Raw genomic sequence first — 19,439 nt, 5'->3', positions numbered from 1 at the left:
TCCTTAGTAAGACCCCCCCTCTGCTCCTCTTACAGCCAAAGCAACATGATTCATCTGCACTGTTGGATTATTTCTAGCTCACCAAACAAAGTCACTGCCTTTTTTTTTTTTTTTCATGTTTATACACTCTTCAAAAGCCCCTGCAGACCACCGAGAGCCTTCTTGAATCTCACAGTAGCCAATATGTCTTTTGTTTGAACAAAAACACACAGTCCTGATTGTCACTTTGGGAACAGCCATCCCTTTCTTTATCATCGTGCCCAGATATTATTGCTCATCTTTTCCAAAGCGTTTTGATCCAAAGTACCATGTGGGAGGAAATAAAAAGACTCAGCAGGAGACAGCTGTTAAGGATGGAGTTGCAGACTGAATTTTCTGCCTTTTATAAATTCAAATAAGATTATTTATACAGAGTGATCAAATGATGGTCAAACATGGAAGCACTCAGAAGTTTTGTTAGGGTCAGGTCCCAGAATTTGCTTAACCAAATTATAATAATTCTTTCCTTCCATGTGCAATCTCATGTGACTCCTGTCTGAAATACTGTAGTAGCTCTTTCCCTCTCAGCTTCAAAATTATTTTCTTTAATGGATCCTTTTAAATGTTTTTAACATTAAAGCTTATAACATTTCTAGTTCCAGGAATGCTGTCCTTTTATGGTTCCCAGCTCCATACCTGGACAGGCAGGTTTTGTGGGCGGCAATCCCTTCCTTTGCTCTTTGCTACAGTCCCTGCACCTTCTCCCTCCATGAGCCACAGCAGTGACATCTGCTCCCTGTGCTGGCAGATCACAATCCTCTCTCTGTTCAAATCACACATGCAAGTGCCTTTTTTACTTCTTCTTCTTCAGTGAGGATCACAACCCACCTCAGTAACTCCCAGAGCCCCTGTGCTGTGTAAACTCACACTGAAAGAGAGAATGGGAAAGGAATTGGGGATGGGACCTGAGGTGAGAAGTGTTTTTGTTTTCAGTCACTTTTACACAGCCCAAGCACGTAGCACAGGTCAACAGAAGACAGAGGTCTGCCTTGATTGTTCAAAAACCTGTATTTTGATATATATCTCCAGAAGTCTGCCCATATTAAAAATCTAGTGATTCAGCAGCAGTGCAAATTATAGGAACGTGCAGAACACAGAGGGAAAATTTTAGTAATTATTTTGTTCCCTCATAGTTTCCTCATGTGTTCTGCCTGCCCCTCCCCTCATCTAGTCATCTGGACCTCCTTGCTTGGGATCTTTTGACATGTATCTACCTCTGAACTCTTCAGCTTGTTCCTCTGATTTTCTGTTAACATACACAAGAGCTACTTGAGCACTTCCAGAGAGCAGTACTTTTGAAGGAAGACCTTTTGCCATGAGGCTGGAGCCCCTCTCCGATGAAGACAGGCTGAGAGTTGGGGTTGCTCAGCCTGGAGAAGAGAAGGTCCTGGGGAGACCTTGGAGCAGCCTTCCAGCAACTGAAGGGACCCTGCAAGAGAGCTGGAGAGGGACCTTTAAACAAGGGCATAGGGCAAGGGGGAATGGCTTCAAACTGAAAGAGAGTAGGACTAGATAAGACATGAGGAACAAATGTTTGACTGTGAGGATGGTGAGATACTGGAACCTGTTGCCCAGATGAGTTATGGTTATCCTGTCAGTGGAATTGTTTAGAAGGTCAGAACAGATGAGGTGCTGAGCAACCTGGTCCAGTGTTCCTTACTTAACATGGCAGGGGATTTGGAACTAGGTGATCTTGCAGGTCCCTTCCAACCCGAACCTTTCTATAATGCCATGATTCTACAAATGCAAGTTACCTGAGGGGCAAATGATATAAGGGAAAAATGGGATCAGTCCCTCAATCTGTAATGCTCACCTGTAGCTTTCAAAGTTGTTATGACTCTGAACAACCTCACCTATATTTAGGCATCCTTTGAATAGGGTATTAGAATAAATCAGCTCCAGAGGTCCTTTCAACTCAATTTTTATCTATAATTCTAGAAATAGAGGTTATCCCTCTAATAAGTAGTTGTTCAGCAATATTATGAGAACAGGAACCTCACCATTCTCTTAGCAGTGGCTGTAACACTGAAGACATTATAACACTGAAGTCATTACCTCAGCTTTATTTTTTTTTAATATTGACCTACACAGTGGTTTCAAAAGAGAAAAATAATATAAATTTGTTATTGTAGAACAAAATAATCATTTATTTGTTTCACTGTCCCAGTTATGACAATGACTACTAAGTATATAGTAGGATGACTGAATGAAAAGATTTTCTAGCTCTATCTAAAGTTTTTGTTTTCAAGTTTAAGCTTATAGACAATTTTTTAGTCTTCTATAAATTTATGCTAATGGTTATCCATTTAAAATCATGTAATTTCAGTAGGAGCCTCATGTCTACTTACATTAAAATAAGTTGTTTATGGCAAAAGCCAATACAAGATCCAATAAGCCCCTGAATAATTCAACAGTATATCAAACATATCCACCATGTAGATGACAAAAGTTTCTAATTCAGCAGAAAAATACTCCCAAACCTCCAGACAAGCTCATCAATGTGATGGCTCTATCTCAAAAAATGTGAATAGATTTTGCTCCTAAAGCATTTCTGTGCATTTTGCTGTGCAAGTGTGAGGAGAAGCAACAACACTGACAGTTTTTCAAAAGTTGCAGGCTTATAAATGGCAATCTCAGATTCGTGCCACTAAATAAAGGTAGAAAATTAAACTTCAGAAGATTTTACAATGAAAGGCTCATTGCATTTGCCTAGGAAGTCTCATCAAATGAGCTCAGCTTGTTTTAAGATGAGGTGCTTCATTTATGATGTAGTCAGGCAGCAGGTGCTTTGCCATCTGAAGAGACCCTAAACATGAGCTCAGAATTAAAATATAATAGACTGAGAGCAGAGAAGGTAATACTGCCATGGCTCCATGGAAAAATTATGTAGGGCAACCATTTGTAATTTTTATAACACCTTGAAATAATTCCTTCTCCTCTATGTGTAGTAGATAGCACTTACTGCCTTTTATTTTTATTTACCCAGTCCTTTAACTCTGACAATGGTACCTTCAGTACCCTTTACATGGTCTGCTAGCTTTCTCCAGTGTGGGCATGCTCTTTTTCATAGAGAAAAATTTCCCCTTCCAACGGGGAAGGGGAAGGGAAGTTGTAAAAAAGGTATTGCAGATTGACAGAATCACAGAATGGTTGGGGTTGGAAGGGATTTCTGGAGATCAACTAGTCCAACCCCTCTGCAGAGCTGCTTTCCAGCAGGTCAGCCCCTAACCTGTACTGGTGTATGGGGTCAGGACCTTACACTCGCCTTTCCTGAACTCTATTAGGTTCCTTCTGCCCAATTCCCTCTCCTGGACAGCTCTCACTGAATGACAGCACAGCCTTCTGGTCTATCAGTCACTTCTCCCACTTTTCTATCACCTGTCTAGAAGCAAAGCTGATGACTTTGCCCCATTTGAGGGCAATTTTAAATATTTAGGGTTTATAACCAAACAGGATCTGGAGAAGGCAGCAGAAAGGTTGTGAAGTTTCCCCTTGTCACCAAAAAGGTCCCTATTTAAGGCTCTTGCTTTTATTTTTCCTCATCAATAGTAACAATTTTTGTACCCAGGAGGTTTGAACAGATGGGAGTCAAGCATTGTGGGGAAGATGATCAAGTCTTACCAGCTCTCTGTATGACACGGCTTGAGATATCTGGAATACCTGGTGATACCACTAAATCACAACTGGAGTGAGAAAATCAAAGATTTTGAGGTTTTTAAAAAGAAAAGGTGTTAGAGGTAGAAAACATGGATGGCCTTCATAATCACTTTAAAATTATTCCCATCACTGTGGAAGTTGATTAATACAGATACTACTCTGATCCTTGTCAGTGTAACATCTGTGCAGCTTCAAGCCTGAAGCTTTATTTTTAAAGGAATAGAAACAATAGGAAAGAAGAAAAGAACTTTCATAACTGGATACTCACCCATTTTTATGATTACCAGAAACATCACTTATCTGTCCAGTTATCTGTTAGAGCAGTAGAGGGGGATAATATTGCCAAGGTAAAAGCAAAATGTAAATGGCTATGCTGGTGCTATTTCCTATTTCTTTTATATTCCATGTTGTGTGATTGAGATATTTTCTCCCTTTCATATAACATGAATGGGTTTTTAGAACCTCACACAGCCTGTGAAGGACAGCAATGTATTGACTCCTCTGACCTCTTACTTATTCTAGACTTTGATTGACTGATCTCTGTTCTTGCAAAGTTGGCAGCTGCCAGAAAGAACCACAGCCCCCGACGTTCAAATTACTGAATTTTGAAAAGGTGAAAGCAGCGCAGCTTAGTTTTGCTGTGATATCTCACAGACCCATGTTAGGCATTGAAATTCAGATGTCTGGTTCTTGTGACAAAAGATAAGTGCAAGAACAGGAAGATGAGCAAGAACATCAAAAGAAGGAATATTCTTTAAATAAAGGCTTTAACAAAACACTGTGATGGTACAAATTTAAACCTGCCTTGTTACAATAGTGCACTGACTGATCTCAGATCCAGAGCCAAATTCTCACTTTTCAACACTATTTAACAATGGCATTTTGTGCAACTTGTATGAATATGCACATTTATTAAGTCAATATCTGCAAATTTCTATGAATGCTCATTTAACTAATAACAACTTTTTAACTAAGAATGGATTATTATGAGAGTCACATATTTGCCTTATTCTGCTAAATATTCAATTTATTCACACTCCTTAGTAACAGAATATTTTGAAATCACTGGAAATCTTCCTGTCTTTTGAAATGCATCGAATTCCAAGTGTGATATTTGAGGCAGCACAACAGCACTGTCCCTAACTTGGGATTCACCAGCAGAACAATCTCTACAATAGGTAGACAAAAAAAATTCTATTCAAATGATCCCACTGGTGCTTTTCAGGTGGAAATCTGCAGTGCATTACAGGATAATATGCAAGATATGGGATTATTTAAAACTCTTAAGATTATATAGTCTGCAACAAGGGAAAAACCTGTCGAAAGGTAGGAACAGAGAGGTGCAAAAGGAAAAAATTTGTAGCATTCCAGTAAAGAATCTAGAAAGATATTTTTAATGACATTAGCAAGGAAGTCTGAACTATCCCAACACTACAAATATTACATTAATAAAACCCCTATCAATGTACCAGAAGGAGCAATAATCTCCAATCCAAAACCAGTTAAAGCCAGTTGGACTGGCACTGAGGTGTGGGAAGCAGAGATAGATGTCATTGTGGCAGTTCTATGACATCCTAAGTGGGACTTCTGCTGATCAAATTAGCTTGTGTGTGCACTTCAGCTTACTATCTAGCACACACTATGTAATAGAAGAACAATTAGCAGGTAGAGATAAGCTTATGAACACTTTTAGTTTGCATAAATATATACTTGATCTTATTCTGCCACCAATTACTGATCACTCTTTGGCTCCTCATATATAATTGTTTGCCTTCAGCTCCTGTATTCCCTAATCCTTTCCTACTGGAGGAAAGTTGCTTATTAAAAACACTGCTAGTTTGCAAGTCACATTATAGTATATGTTCTTCCTGCTCAAGTCCCCTAAGTAAAGAGTTCGGTCAGCAGCTGCTTTTAAAAGCTAGAATGTGCCTGGCATCTTCCAGGAAATAATTTTGATACAAAACAGTATGAATGAAAAGTTCAGAAGCTACAACTGCTGCCACAAATTTTGCACATGTACAATAAGTCCTCACTGAGGCTTGTGGCTTAATATTTGAGGATCAAGTTGTTGGAGCAAGACTTCCAAAAATTAGGCATAATCTTCCTGGACTCCTCTAATTAATGAAAGCAAAGCTATGTGTGTGTGAGTGTTTGGTTGTGAAGATGATAAAATAACTTAGAAGCTACAGGACTTTACAGACTTCTTTACTGATAAACTGAAGAAAAGTGAAAATCATTGAATAAATATTTTTAATTACTCATTACATAACAAAGCTTGGCTACTTTCTTATTGTACTTTGACATCGGTGTTTACTTTGCACAAAATTATTGACAATAGTAACAACAATAACTCATTGAACAGTTAGGCTGAATAAGAAATATTTCCATGACAATTTATCCAGGTTTGAGTAGTTTGAGTGTTCTTTCTAATTGACTTTCCATGTCTCTAAGGAAATACAAACCTGGATATGAGGAACTTGGGCCATGGATACTCTTTGGATCATGCTTCAGCTGGGCTGTAGCCATATATAATACAACAGCACTAAAAGTCATCCTTCATTTCTATGAAAAATTGAGAATGGGAATACATAATACACAGTGTCAAGCAAATCAATGCTCACTTTATCCTTTGTTTTTGACTGCTGCAGCTTGTTGAGGTACAAGATAGATAGCTGGAATACAGCTAAGAAAAGGAAAGCACCAATGTGGACAGTCATTAAGATGCATTTCTTTGTCTGCATTTCTTACCTGACAGCTTCATTTTAGACATCTTTTGCAAAGGCACCGGGGGTGTGTTTCAGCTATTAGAGGAAGAAACCTACTTTTCCTTACTTAGAAGTGTGTAGGATGCTGAAATAACCACTACAGCCCCTGAAGATCTCATCAATGTAGCCATGACATGTAGAGAAATGACTGCTCACTCAGAGGAGCCAGGCACGACATTTGGTCATCTGAGTCCTTTCACAGATTTCATTGTCTTTACTGTGGATAGGCTCAATTCTACACCTGCAGGGAGGCATCTAGGATAGGGTATCCTGCCCAAACTCCAGCTGCTTCTACAGGAGGAAACAAACCTCCCACCTGAGTGTGGGCCCCCTCACAGAGCCAAAGCTCTCCACCGAGTTTGGGCACCTAAGCTTTGGTGTGTGACAGCATGACGTGAACCCCACCCCAGACAAAATGTACTCTGAACTCTGCAGGTCACAAACTGACCAGGCAAAGACATGAACAGGCAGCAGAATTTTAATTCTGTTGAGAAATAAACTGTTTTTTCTTATGATAAGGCTAAGACAGTGCCAGAAAGGCTGGGAAATGGCAGAGACTTCTACTGGAAGAGGGAAAGTTCTTCAATTGTTCAAATCCAGGTACTCAAGAAAAAGTGAATAATTTATTGCAACAAAGGCTGAATTATACTGTCATTTATGTTTAATGTCTTTCATAGTAAAGGACTCCTACATCAAAAGAAATGCATGCCTTGCGATTGTAACACACTTACCTCTCTATAGGTGCAATCTCAATCAAGTAGCATATAGGGTATTGCAAAGAATCTTGAAAGAAAGCAAAGTTTGACAGAGGATGCTCGGATATACTCTTATTTTCACCAAAATTGTGCCTTAAGGCTGAGTGTTTAAATAGAGGCAATTGAATAACTCTAGTAGCTGCACAAGACATAGTGATTTGAAATGTCAATCAGGTAATTTCATATACAAATGCAGAGTTCAGTGCTATTTGCATATGTATAAGTTGCTTTCCCTGCATAGCTGTGGAGAGTGAACAGCATCCATGAATAAACATTTGTAGGCACTTTCAAAAAGCACTTCAGCCCTGTTGTCTATCACTTGAAAATTGTCTTTAAATGCTCATGCAGTGAAAAGATTTCAGTTTTTCAAGAGTCAGTGGCCTTTTTCCCCACTGTGTGGCAACTATTACAATTTTTACATAGTTCTTGGACATCAGCGGGGCCATATGTTCCTGCCATTATTAAAGCAAACACAGCTTAAATCTAGCTTTCTATTTACTTTTTCATGATGCAAATAGGGAGGCATATTCCTGAAGGAATCACAGGTGCAAATATTTCCAAGAAACCGCCTCATTCCCATGAAATTAGACTAGCACCCAGGTTCTGATTATCTTCAGCGTAATTTTCCCATCATTTGTCCTCTTGTCATTTATTTTGTGGAAAGAAATAAAAATTGGTACCCCCCCATAAAAAGAAGGATTTTCTTTTCTGCCCTCTTTGTATGTCTGTCAGAAGGCTTTGTGTGTGAAAGTCTTAAGAGAACAAGGTTTAGCACCAGCAATATTTTATTTTCTTTTATGCTTAATAAATGAAAACATATGAATATTTACTGGTTGTGTGAGATAATAAACAGGTAAGATGTAGGCTAATTCATTATTTGTTTCAGAACCAGCCTTTCAAGCCTACATAAATAAAGTGCAAACATCTATCAGTCAGCATATGTCGCAATCCTTAAATCCAGGAGCCAATTTACACAGATCTTCAAAATCCCCATGAAAAAGATTAGATACAATAGTAAGGCTGGTCAATTAAGAACACAGACTATTACCCATATTTCTTTTGGTTTTGCATTTGTCAAATTCCAAGATAATTTTAAGTTTTTGTTAATGTTCAAAAAGTATGTGAAGAAGTGAGTGCATTTTGTCACTGGATTTCTCAGAACTAAAAGACATTTTTACTACTATTTTTTAATTTTATCTTTAGAACTTTAGAATTCTCCTGCAGTGAATAGCTTTTTCTGATTTTATAATTTATTAATTTACTTTTTCCACAAAAATCTAAAAAATCTGAAAACAAATGCCTACAGTAGCCACAGAAAAAGCTAAATGAAATACAATAGGAGACTCTTTCCTGCACAAACCAATATATTGCAAGAGGGTGATTTAGAAAATTCACACTTCTTGAATTTCAACAGCCACAGTTCATGTTTCTTTTCCAGACACTCTCCATTTTTTCAGCAAGACTTTTCACATGCATGATTACTTATTTAAGGAAGAATTTTAAATGTTTCTTCAGTGACCTTCATCCTCCTCTCTACTCCTCTATAACAAATGTGATCTATAAATGTGATCTTCCTTCTATCTGTAGTATTATACATATTTCCTTGGTTGCATGTGAATTATGGTATCAAAAGGGTGAAGACAGCTCCTTCTATTATCCAAAGTTCCATCCTGGCTCTCTGCAGAAAGCTTCATCAAATTCTGTGCCAAACCCCTAGCTTTTGCAACCACCCACAAATTCAGGCTTGGCTTAGATTAACTAAAAATTAAAGTGTTGGGTTGAACATGTACATGAGTAATATACTGAGCAATATAATCATATGGAAATCTTTTGAGACAAAAAACCACCCATGCTTTGTTTTGGAGCAACCCTTCGGCTGGGGAGAATCCATCTGGTTTTTTTAATGGTAAATGAATTGTTAAAGGTGGCTCTTTTTTGATGGAAGATTTTCCCGAGTGTCGTGGGTTGACAGCCTTTATCCCAATATCGTGTGTTGTGTCTGGCAGCTGTGCCTTTTCTCTCTCCCCCCCCCCGGCCGTCTTGCTGCGGCGGGGCGGGGAAGAGAGGGGTGAGTGTTTGACCAGGCCTTTTTGGCTTTTGGCTTTTTGCTGCTTGGCTTGGCTAGCCGCTTTGCTTGCTTGCTTTCTGCTTTTTTGCGCTGTTTTTTTTCTTTTCTTTTGTTCCCTCTTTCTTACCCTCCCCTGAAGATACTGGACCGGCTCCGGACCTGACCTGAGACGTCCAGGACACCTGGAGCTTGCAAGAGAAGCCTGGCGCCCTCACCACACACAGTCTGTTTCTTTCCTTTTCTTGTGTTGGGGAGTGTTCTTTTGTTACTTGTAAATAAATAGGTTTTGTTTTCCACTTTGCTCCTACGAGAAATTCCTTCCCGAACCCGGTGTTGGGGGAGAGGTGGTTGGAGGTTTGTTTTGTTTGGGGGGCTCCCTTTTGGAGATTTCCCCTAATTTGTCCTAAACCAGGACACCGAGTATTTATGAACAACCCCCTCCAAGTTTAAAACTGCCATTTATAGATAAGTTTTGTGACTTTATTAAAATTCCAGAGTCCAGAGTCCAGTTTGCTTTTAGAAAGAAGGGGATAATATTGGTGAAAGTATCCTCTTCCTTGAAACAGTGTCAGCTGCTGATATTCGCATGGCATAGAGATAGTTTCCCATCACTAGGCTTCCAAAGCAGAAACAGAATAATAATGTCTTGAACCTTATGAACTTCTCTTTTTCTCCTCCTTGGCAAGCTGCCTGGCAAGCTTTGTCAGAAGTGGCTCATACAGTGAATTTCTCTTCTTCTAAAATACAGTTAAAGAGTACCCAACAACACCGTACCTATGACCTGGAAAAGGCATTGCCACATTCAATCCACTGTAAGGAAAATTCAAACCCACTGATCTTTTTCTCCTGCACACACATTGACTATGTCTCTGCTGGTAAATATGTGTACCTGAGTCACATCTCTAGCACCAACACAAGGCAGAGACTGTCACAGTTTCATACTATTGAACTCTATTCTCTGAAAATAGATTGCTTCATCCACCAAGTCTTTGGGAAATGGTTCCTGGCCTGTTACAATTTCCTGAGACATGTTTGAGAAAGAGTGAGCACATAAACAAAAACTTTATCCGCAACCTATACAGCCACTTGGAGATGGTGGCAGGCCCATGTGTGAAGGTTTTTCCTTTCTCTGATTAATTTAGTGGCATGTATGTTTGGAGTTCAATATTCCCAGCAACACCATAGAATTTTTTTCCTCTTTGATATATTTCTAATTATTCTTTTAATCCAAAATATGCTACGTGAATTTTTTTAACTGCTCTGCTCCTGTAGCTACTTTGTAGGAAAATGGAAAGTAACATAGTGAGAAGAGTGTGTTATATTTGCTTTGAGAAAGAATCACAGAACCATAGAATCACTGATTAACACCTAAATGCTCTGAGATCAGGACATGAAACAAATGCAGAACAAAGGAGAGGACTCAGTCCCCCGGGTACATTCAATAAACAATCTGGTAGTCATTTTTTAAAGCATCATAAGGAGCACCATATCAATAAATTATCTCTACAGTGCTCTAAGTCAGTGCGTCTCAAGGATGACTGAAGGGCTCAGGAGGGTATCAGAAAATGGGTCATGAAAACAGAAAAGAAAACAACAACCTTACACAAGCAAGAAAACAGTGAATGAAATGCAAAAAATAAATTAAATAAAACGAAAATGAAATTAAATAAACTCATATTTGGGCAGTGAAAGAGAACTCAGACAGGTGAGGTGACCATCATTCAGGTTTACTGTAGGATCATTTAGGATGTGTACAACAGGCATTAATATCTCTTGCTTGCTGTGAAAGATTAAACTATGGTACCTAAGCAGCTGTTTCATACTGTAAATCTTAAGGGTCTAGGTGGGTTAAAATCTGCTGAACTGTGTCAAGCACGTGTGTTCTTACCCCAGAAAATTAATATACACAGACAACAGCTCTGTTCAGAGATGCTGGACAGGCTTTCAGAAATACCTCTGCTGCACCATCTCAGGAATCTATCTCACACATGCCTTGCAGGGGAGATATATATCAACATCCTTTGAAAATCTGTCAGTCTGTGACCAGTTTGACCTTCAATGCATACATTCTCTTCTGCTTTTTACCCAAAGAGAGGCCTCTGACAAATGTCTTTGAGGAACTTCAGATGCAGGAAGTTTTACATGCCTCTGTATTTTGTGCAGTGTTCTCTCTGTGTCACATTCCCAGCTTCAAATATTCCCAAGTTCAAAATGAAAAAAAAAAAAAATAAAATAAAGTCACTGAATCTGCAGCCAGTAAATACACATGCAATAGAAAAGGAACTTCATGGACTTTCTTTTCCTGCAGGCATGGAGCAACTGTATTGTTCATCAGATTTCCTGAGAGCATCATTTTCTCTCCTGTTTCCTGTGTTCATCTATCACGCTAACTGCTGCTTGGAGAAACATAAAGAAAAATATTATGCTAGTCATGATCAGTTAGTACTGAGAGGGAAAGTTCTTTTGTGAAGCCTTAGTAAAAAAAGGAGATTTCTGTGCCACTCTTGGATACCTTTAATTGAATAAAAAAATCAGATATTGGTATCTTCTTTTCTGTCAGTTAAGCAGACGTCTGTAGTGACTGAATGGCAATTTTTCCTTTGGTTACAAGTATTTACTTTACATCTCTTCCAGAAAAAAAGAAAATCTGTATTTAGTGTAGTTTAGGATAGCAGAGGGAGGAAGGAAAGATTTAAGATTCCTAAAGAAGAAAAGATATATCAAGGAAATATGAAGCTACTAACCCATTCTTACTATTGTTCCTTCTGAGTCCTGAAAAACAAATAATTTGAACTATTGCAAGGGGCAAAAAATTAGGTTTAGAACGGAAACCTTATATTTTTTCTGTAAGGTAAGGGGCTTATATGATGACTTAGATGACTGGCAGAGGTTAAATTACCTTATCTGTTAGATTTTACCCTTCTTATAAAGTCTTGGAACGATATTCACATTACCTGGGTTCAGATGTCTGTCCTGTAGGCTTGCAAGGTTGTCACTGAGGTCTCTTTAAAGTCAGAGGGGAGAATTGCATTTACTGATCTAAGTCAGGGCTCTACAGAGATAACTGATGATTCAGCATTTTGGATTTGGTTGGAGATTTTGTTAACTCCTAGTAGCTGACAATTTCTTTGCCACTTTATTCCTGCATTTCTGAAGTCTGTATCAGGACATTGTTGCCTTGAAAGAATTAAGATGTCTTTCCCCTACTCATATGTGATGCAGTGACAGTGATGAATAAAATGTCTTTTTTTTATGAAGACTTATTGTCTGTTAGACTGCCTGCCTATAAAGTACATCTCTATATTAACCTTGCAATGCAGCCAAAGTACAGCAAATTCAATTATAGTTTGGTATTAAATAATATAAGAAAAGAATTTTAATGCTGTTCAAGAAAATAAAAATGTATTAAGAAAAAAAAAAAGGAGATTGCAATGGTAAATTTTCCAGTTATTGATTTGTGGACTTTATCATGGATATTGTTTAGCACTTTTTTTCCTAAATAATTTCCCTAGCTGAGGCAGTTCTATTCAGGTATCCAACAGATGTGATCTCATTTTTAGGGACAGGTGTTTGGTGCCTTTCCAGCCTGCAGATCAGTAGCCTCTTACACTAAGCTGTTAGCTGTACAAGCTCTCCTTTCTGCATGCCTGTCAGAGACTTGCCTTTTCTTCTAGCGTGGCTTAGGGCAGCACGTGAGGCAACAGGCCTGATAGGAATTATGCTGGGCAGTGTGGCTCTTTCACTTTTGTTTTCCAGTTTTTTTGACAGGTTGTGGTAACCCTGGCAACCACCTTGCTCCATTGTTAGTGCCCATGTACAGCAGGCTGGTGCACGTGCCTGAGGGATGTCAGAGGATGTGAAAGAGTGCACAAAACGCTGCCTTGGATTCTCTCTCCTGCCTTGTATTGTCCTAGGGAACGGCAGAAATTTGGCAGAAAAACACTTTTTACTTAACAAGGGGAAGTCTTTTCACTTCCTAGTCAATGAAGCACAAAATGGAGCTCAAGTATTTTGTAGTTTCACTTGAGACAAATTATTTGCAATAATTTTTACCCCTCTGCAGAAGGCTATGCGACAGAAGTGCCCATCCTTAATCACTGAAATTGTTTCATTAAATAGTTATATCATTGACAGTGCTAGCAAACATGGTTATTACTCACCATTTCAAGGTGCTTTGAGGGAATCTACCCCACTCTGCCCAGATAGGTCATATTAGGAGAAAGGCCACTGCTGAGACTGCAGACCTGTGGGTCCTTGCAGCAGCCTGGAGACCCAAGAGAGCTGGAGAGGGGGAGGCAGAGGGCAGAACAACTGTGAGTTTTGTTGTTGCTATTATTATATGTTTGAAGAATAATGGCTATATTGTGCATGTTACTTTTTGTCTACTAGTCTGTTTGGAAAGGGATTCCATGAGTCACAGCTGTATGCCATCCCTCACAACAGTGAACACAGCACAGAACAAAATGGGGCAGTTTTCTTAAGCAGTGGGGAAGTGGATGGGCCAGGAGGGACTAAATGCAGAAACAAGGTTTTGTTTCCTTTTGCATGGGTAAGACTGACCTTCCGCAGAAAACTTTACTAACGTGCTGCTGTGTGGCTACAGCAGCCCATCTTCAAGAAACTAAACAGTGTCTTACCAAAAGATAGCAATATACCATTGTATAGATGCAGGTCATCACCATAATATATACTTAGGTGGTAATTAAGGTGTTTGTGGTCATGGTCTCATTGTTCTTCCTTAACTGGACAGCAGCATACTGAAAATGAGATATCTATTTTTTTTTCTTTTTCCCCATTAACTTTCCCAAACTGCATGTTTTCTTTATTTTGAATCTTAAACTGCTTTAAGTGCTTAATTGCTTCACTATGTTTTACTTATGTAACTACCATTGTGGTTTTGAGCTCTTTTTGTAACTAGCCAGGTTATTTACAACAGGTTTTTTAATCTAATTTAGGCTTAAAATCTCTTCAGTGTATTGCACATAATGGACAAATCTTAAAAAAGATGTGCCATTAGAGGCAGCACCAGGTTCACTAAAACATGCAATGACAACTGTATCTGGTGACTGATTTTTAATACAGAAATTCAAGATTTGTGAGACACAGAACCAAATGCGTCTCACAGGGAGAAGTTTTGATGTGTGCTCAGCATCAAATCCACATTTGCTGTGATCAGTAGTGAACAATTTATTTCTTTAACTAATTTCACTGGGATAGACATGGCTGCTTTCTGAAAATAAGATGTTTCATCTTCCTAAGAATGTAATTTTGTGCACTAACAAAGCCAGTAGGGGCTCCAGACCTGCCTTGCCCAACACAGATGTGAGAGGCAGAAACAAATGTTTAAGAGGATGCCTGAATATACAGAAAAACAATGGTGTTGTTGCCACTCCAGCTTAGGGAGTGTATCAATCCTGTCAGACTAGAAGGAGTTTACTTGTGCACACAGGGAAAGCAGAACAGAGATTTTACTTCCTGCAGGGCCATGGCAGCAGGGAACAAGACAGTAAGAAAGTATATTTACTCCATGGACTGCTTGAAGGACTGGAGGATCAGGCATATAAACCCTAAAACTCCGTATTCACATTGTGACCATGCTTAAAGTGAGCCTTTGGTATATGTCTGCAGAGATAAACAAACAAATAAAAATGGAAAAAAACCCTAACAAACTAATTAAAATAATTCTCAATTAAAAATAAAATTATCACTTACATGTTTGCTTTCCCATCTATATTTGCTCCTCTTACTATCCCTGAAAAGTGTGAAATATGGGCATTTCAGAAGCTCTGTCTGTGGTTTGCTTTTCAATTTTACTGTGGCTACTTTGGAAATAGCTGTTAGGGTGCTGATCATTTAATCCAACTTACATGGGAGTCCTATTAAAGCCAATGCCAGTTCTCTGGACAGAATACCTTTTAGAGCTTTTCCAGCACTCCTAACTCCATGAGTCAACCAGTCACAGAATTTTCGCAGGCTCTCATTTTGATTCCATTATAGTAGAAGAATTCACAGCTAAAATTTTATTAAAATTCCTAAGAATTTTCTCATTAACAGCAAAGTATCAGTCAAATGTGCATGTAAGAACATGCTGCTTTGATTAGAAGAAGATAAAAGAATCCCAGCAAGAGACTCATATTTGGTTTGGTAGGAAAACTTTGGCTGGGAAGGGTCAGGTAAAGCTAAAGCCTTCAACAGTCTGTGGCTAGTCACACATGTTGTCCTAAGTAGTGTTTTGTACAAGCACTGATCTGGACAGTCTACAGACCGGCTGGACCATGGGTTTTACTCTTTTTGTTTTGACTAATGGAAGTTTAAAATACAGAGATTTGTAAGTCTCAGCTATCAAGTCTAGAATTTACAGCTAGGACCTTTTGTGTCTTCTCATGCACTTGCGTTTTCTCTGGAAAAGTGGTGTGGGCAGGCTCTGATCCATTATTTGAAGGAACTGTGAGTCACACACAGAAAGGGCAACAACCAAAGCAGTAAGTCTTTGTAGCACATTGCATGGAATAATGGAGTACTATAATACTTTCTTTGTCACGAAATTTCATGACAAAACAAATGGTGAGTAGATCTTAGCAGACATTGATTATCACTCATTTTGTGGGGATTTTTCCCAGTCCTAATCCCTACAAAATAGAATAATAATATTATATCTGAATTAAAAAAAAAAGGTTGTGTGATTTATGAGTCTAATATACCTGATTTCTACACCAATATGTCTAATTCCTGCAGCACAAAAGTCTTAGAAATATGCTGTCAGCCCTTGTTCAAAGGAAGGAAGTTTTTCAGTGATTGTGGCACACATCTAGAGAAGAGCAAGCAATCAAGGAACTGCTGAGATGCATGGACAGTTTTGGAAATGATGACTTGAGAGTAGTCTTGGATGCCTCAGATGATTAACATCTAGAGAAATAATGTACAGGGTTTGCACAGACTTGTTTGATCCAGAAAATGATGCAAGAAGTAACGTCCAAATGTATAATATATAAACCCACAAGAACTCTACTACATTCTGGGCTGAAGGAAGAAATTACTTAATTCTGTGTTTTGGAGTTTTCATAAACTTCAGATCATTTAGCTTTTCTATTAAACTCCAGATCAGAAAGGTAGTTGAAGAAAATATAGTGAATAAAATATTCCATCAGATTAAATTATCAAATATAAAATTGTTGAGGAGAGTTAGTCTCTCTTATTCTGATTTTGCTCACACGTCCATGACAACTTCTTACAAGCACTGCAAATGTACCAATAGCTCCAAATGCCAGCAAATCTTACCCGACAAAAAATAAGTTCTCTTTTCTAAAATATTGGTTGTATCAGAGTGGAGGTCAAGACACTGGTGGTTTTTATAACCTTCTACACTAAGAAGCTATTGTGTTCCATAGAATGAAAATAATTTCATGCATTTCATTGAGAAACAAGGTGAAGTGTAAGAAGAGTAATAAACTGAATTTCACTTATGCATATAGCAAATCTTTTTTCAGCAATGCTTTTCTGCAAATCACTGCTTGATGGAATTTTTATATATAGTATAGTTATATGGCTTTTTCTTTTTAATAAATGATTCCTTTTTTTTTTTCAACATAAACAAAGGTGGACAGAATTATCATTTCACCTTTGGAAACCTGCTCCAAATAGCATTTTCAACACAGCAGCATCATTATAATCATAGCAGACAAAACCAGTCACCCTTTTGCCCCATATCAATCAAAATGTGGCTGAACTATTCCAGAATGTAACAACAAATATTTCTGTGAAAATAGGCTGTTACAAGAAAAATATTATAATGTCTATTTTTCTTAGAAAACTGTGTCAACCTTTGAATAGAGTTTAGAGTAAAATCTTGCCAGTGAAACAATGTTTTTTTCTTTTTTAAGTGACAGTGAAAGAAAGCATGCACAACGGGTATAATTTTTGCAGTATCGACACAATGATAAATACCACAGCTGCCAAGAATTTGGAGGTTTCATGTGACATTTTTATACACACTAACATCAGTTGCCTTCCTATCCTCCTTCATATTTATCATTCAGGATCCTGAATTTCCCAAGCTTGCTAACAGTGTTTGGAGTTTATTAAAGCTTCACTGCCCTGGAAAATGGTGTTGAAATGCTGTGTCTCAGGGCACTGCAACACCCATTCATTGCCCCCAGCTCATCCCAGCTGCTCACGATGGGAAGATTCTCCTAGATTAGTTAATGGCAATGGCTCTTGTCTCTTGATAGTGGCAAACACCCTTTTTGTTTTATTTTTTTCCTTTTCTGGTGCAAAATGAAACAATGGAGTAATGGAAGTGTTAAGGGGGAAGCAAGAGTTGTGCTTGGGGAGGGCATAATGAGGTTTTAGGATATAGTAAACCTCCTGGGCTTGAAAGCAAATTCCAAATTTAGAACACAACAGATTTTAGAAATACAGACTGAGCCTGAAACATGAACTTGTGCTGTGGTATTTACAGAGTTACAGACAGCTGCTTTAACTGTCTGTTTTGGGAAAATACAAGAGGCCATTCTAGACACTTGTTCTAGTCAGGGAAAATCTCTGGGTGACTGAGAGGTCACAGTCATATCTTCCTGCATCAGATAGAGTATTCCAGCCTTTTAAAGTGCTTCCTATTCCCCAAGTCAAAGGAATTACTGCCTGGCTAGTTAGATCCAGCACAGCTCACTCCAAGCCTGGTATTGACAGCTAGTCTATCACTCGACTAATAGGGGAAGTATGGACATTCACTCTTCAAATATTGTCAGAAAACAAGACCAGGGAAACTGATAAAGAAATGCTGTTTTGTTCTGTATTTCCCTCTCTAACAAAGGAAGAAATTTTCAGGTACACAAAGGGAACTAAGTATCCAAAGCACTATATTTTCATAGGAGGCAAATGCTTAACCATCCTTTTTCTTCCTTTATAAATCACCCCTAAATTAACAACCTCTTGAGCCTGCATTTGGCTACAATGGCACAAAGACTGAGCACATCCAACCATTTCTTCATGTAGGTTTCTCCTATCTCTGACCTGCACAACCCTCCCTAATCAGCCCCACTACACTGGCACTTCATCAGCTCCCACGTCCGCAGAAAACTCCCAGTCCTTTTGGTGAACATCACCCTCTAAGTGCATGATTCCTGCCATCTTGCCATGCAATAGAATCATTACAGTGTCTACCAGCACTGTCTTCTTCCCCTGACAGCAAGGAGCTAGAGGAACAATGCAGTGTAAAATACAGAATGAAGCAGTGCAGGCTCAAGCAGTATGGAGAAGTGCATGGGAACATGGGGGCTAAGATAGGAGGCTCTGGAGCAGGGAAAGAAGAGGCAGAAAAGAGGACTACAAATGAACACAGAAATACTGGAGTGAGCAGGAAGAAATCTGGTGTTAGTGTGTTGGGTTTAGGTGGTCAAAAGCTGGGAGCTGGCTCACTATGTTCGATTCTTCCATTTCCTGATTCTTCCTTTTCTTTTTTTCTTAGTAAAGTCTGACTTTACTTTTCACACTTCTTTGCTGTACTTCCCTATTCATTTTTCATGCCTTTCTGTAGTTTCTTAAATCTTCAGTTCACCTGCTCCTGGATTTCTTCTACTCCCAAGTTCCTCTCTTTCTCTCCTTTATAATCTCCCTCTTTTTCCCTGTTTAGAATTGCTGTCTTTGTGCCTGTGCTGCTCCTTTCCATCCTCCTTTTTCTTCATCCTGCTAGACTTCCAGCTGCCACAAATGCCTCTTCTAGTCTTTCACGAGCCACATGCAATGATTAATTTTCATCCCTGCTGCTGAAACAGCCATGCCTGTTGGAAGCCATTCATTCCGTGGCAGCCGGGCGCAGGCCGGGATGGAGCCATGTGGAGCTGCTGCAGCGTGGGCTGGAGGCATCGGGTTGCCCAAGGGACCAGCACTGAAGAGATGTGTCCTGGTTTAGGGCAAATTTGGGAGAGAATCTCCAAAGCAGGGCCCCTCCTCCAGAAAGCAAACCCACACAGCCCCTCCCCACAACCAGTTCAGGAAGAGAAGTGGAAAGAACCTGTTTATTTAACAGGCACAGCACCACCAGCACACAAAATGAACAATACCACATGGCAACACTCTTTCACTGCTCTGGAAAAGATGACAAATTCACAAAGTCTCTCTTGGGGGTGGTCACTCTGTTATCAGTCTGTCCGGTGC

This window comes from Melospiza melodia, chromosome 4, assembly GCF_035770615.1.
Source record: "Melospiza melodia melodia isolate bMelMel2 chromosome 4, bMelMel2.pri, whole genome shotgun sequence".
In the NCBI taxonomy this organism is placed as follows: domain Eukaryota; kingdom Metazoa; phylum Chordata; class Aves; order Passeriformes; family Passerellidae; genus Melospiza; species Melospiza melodia.
The sequence above is the reverse complement of the archived record's forward strand: the minus strand, read 5'-3'. Positions refer to the sequence as shown.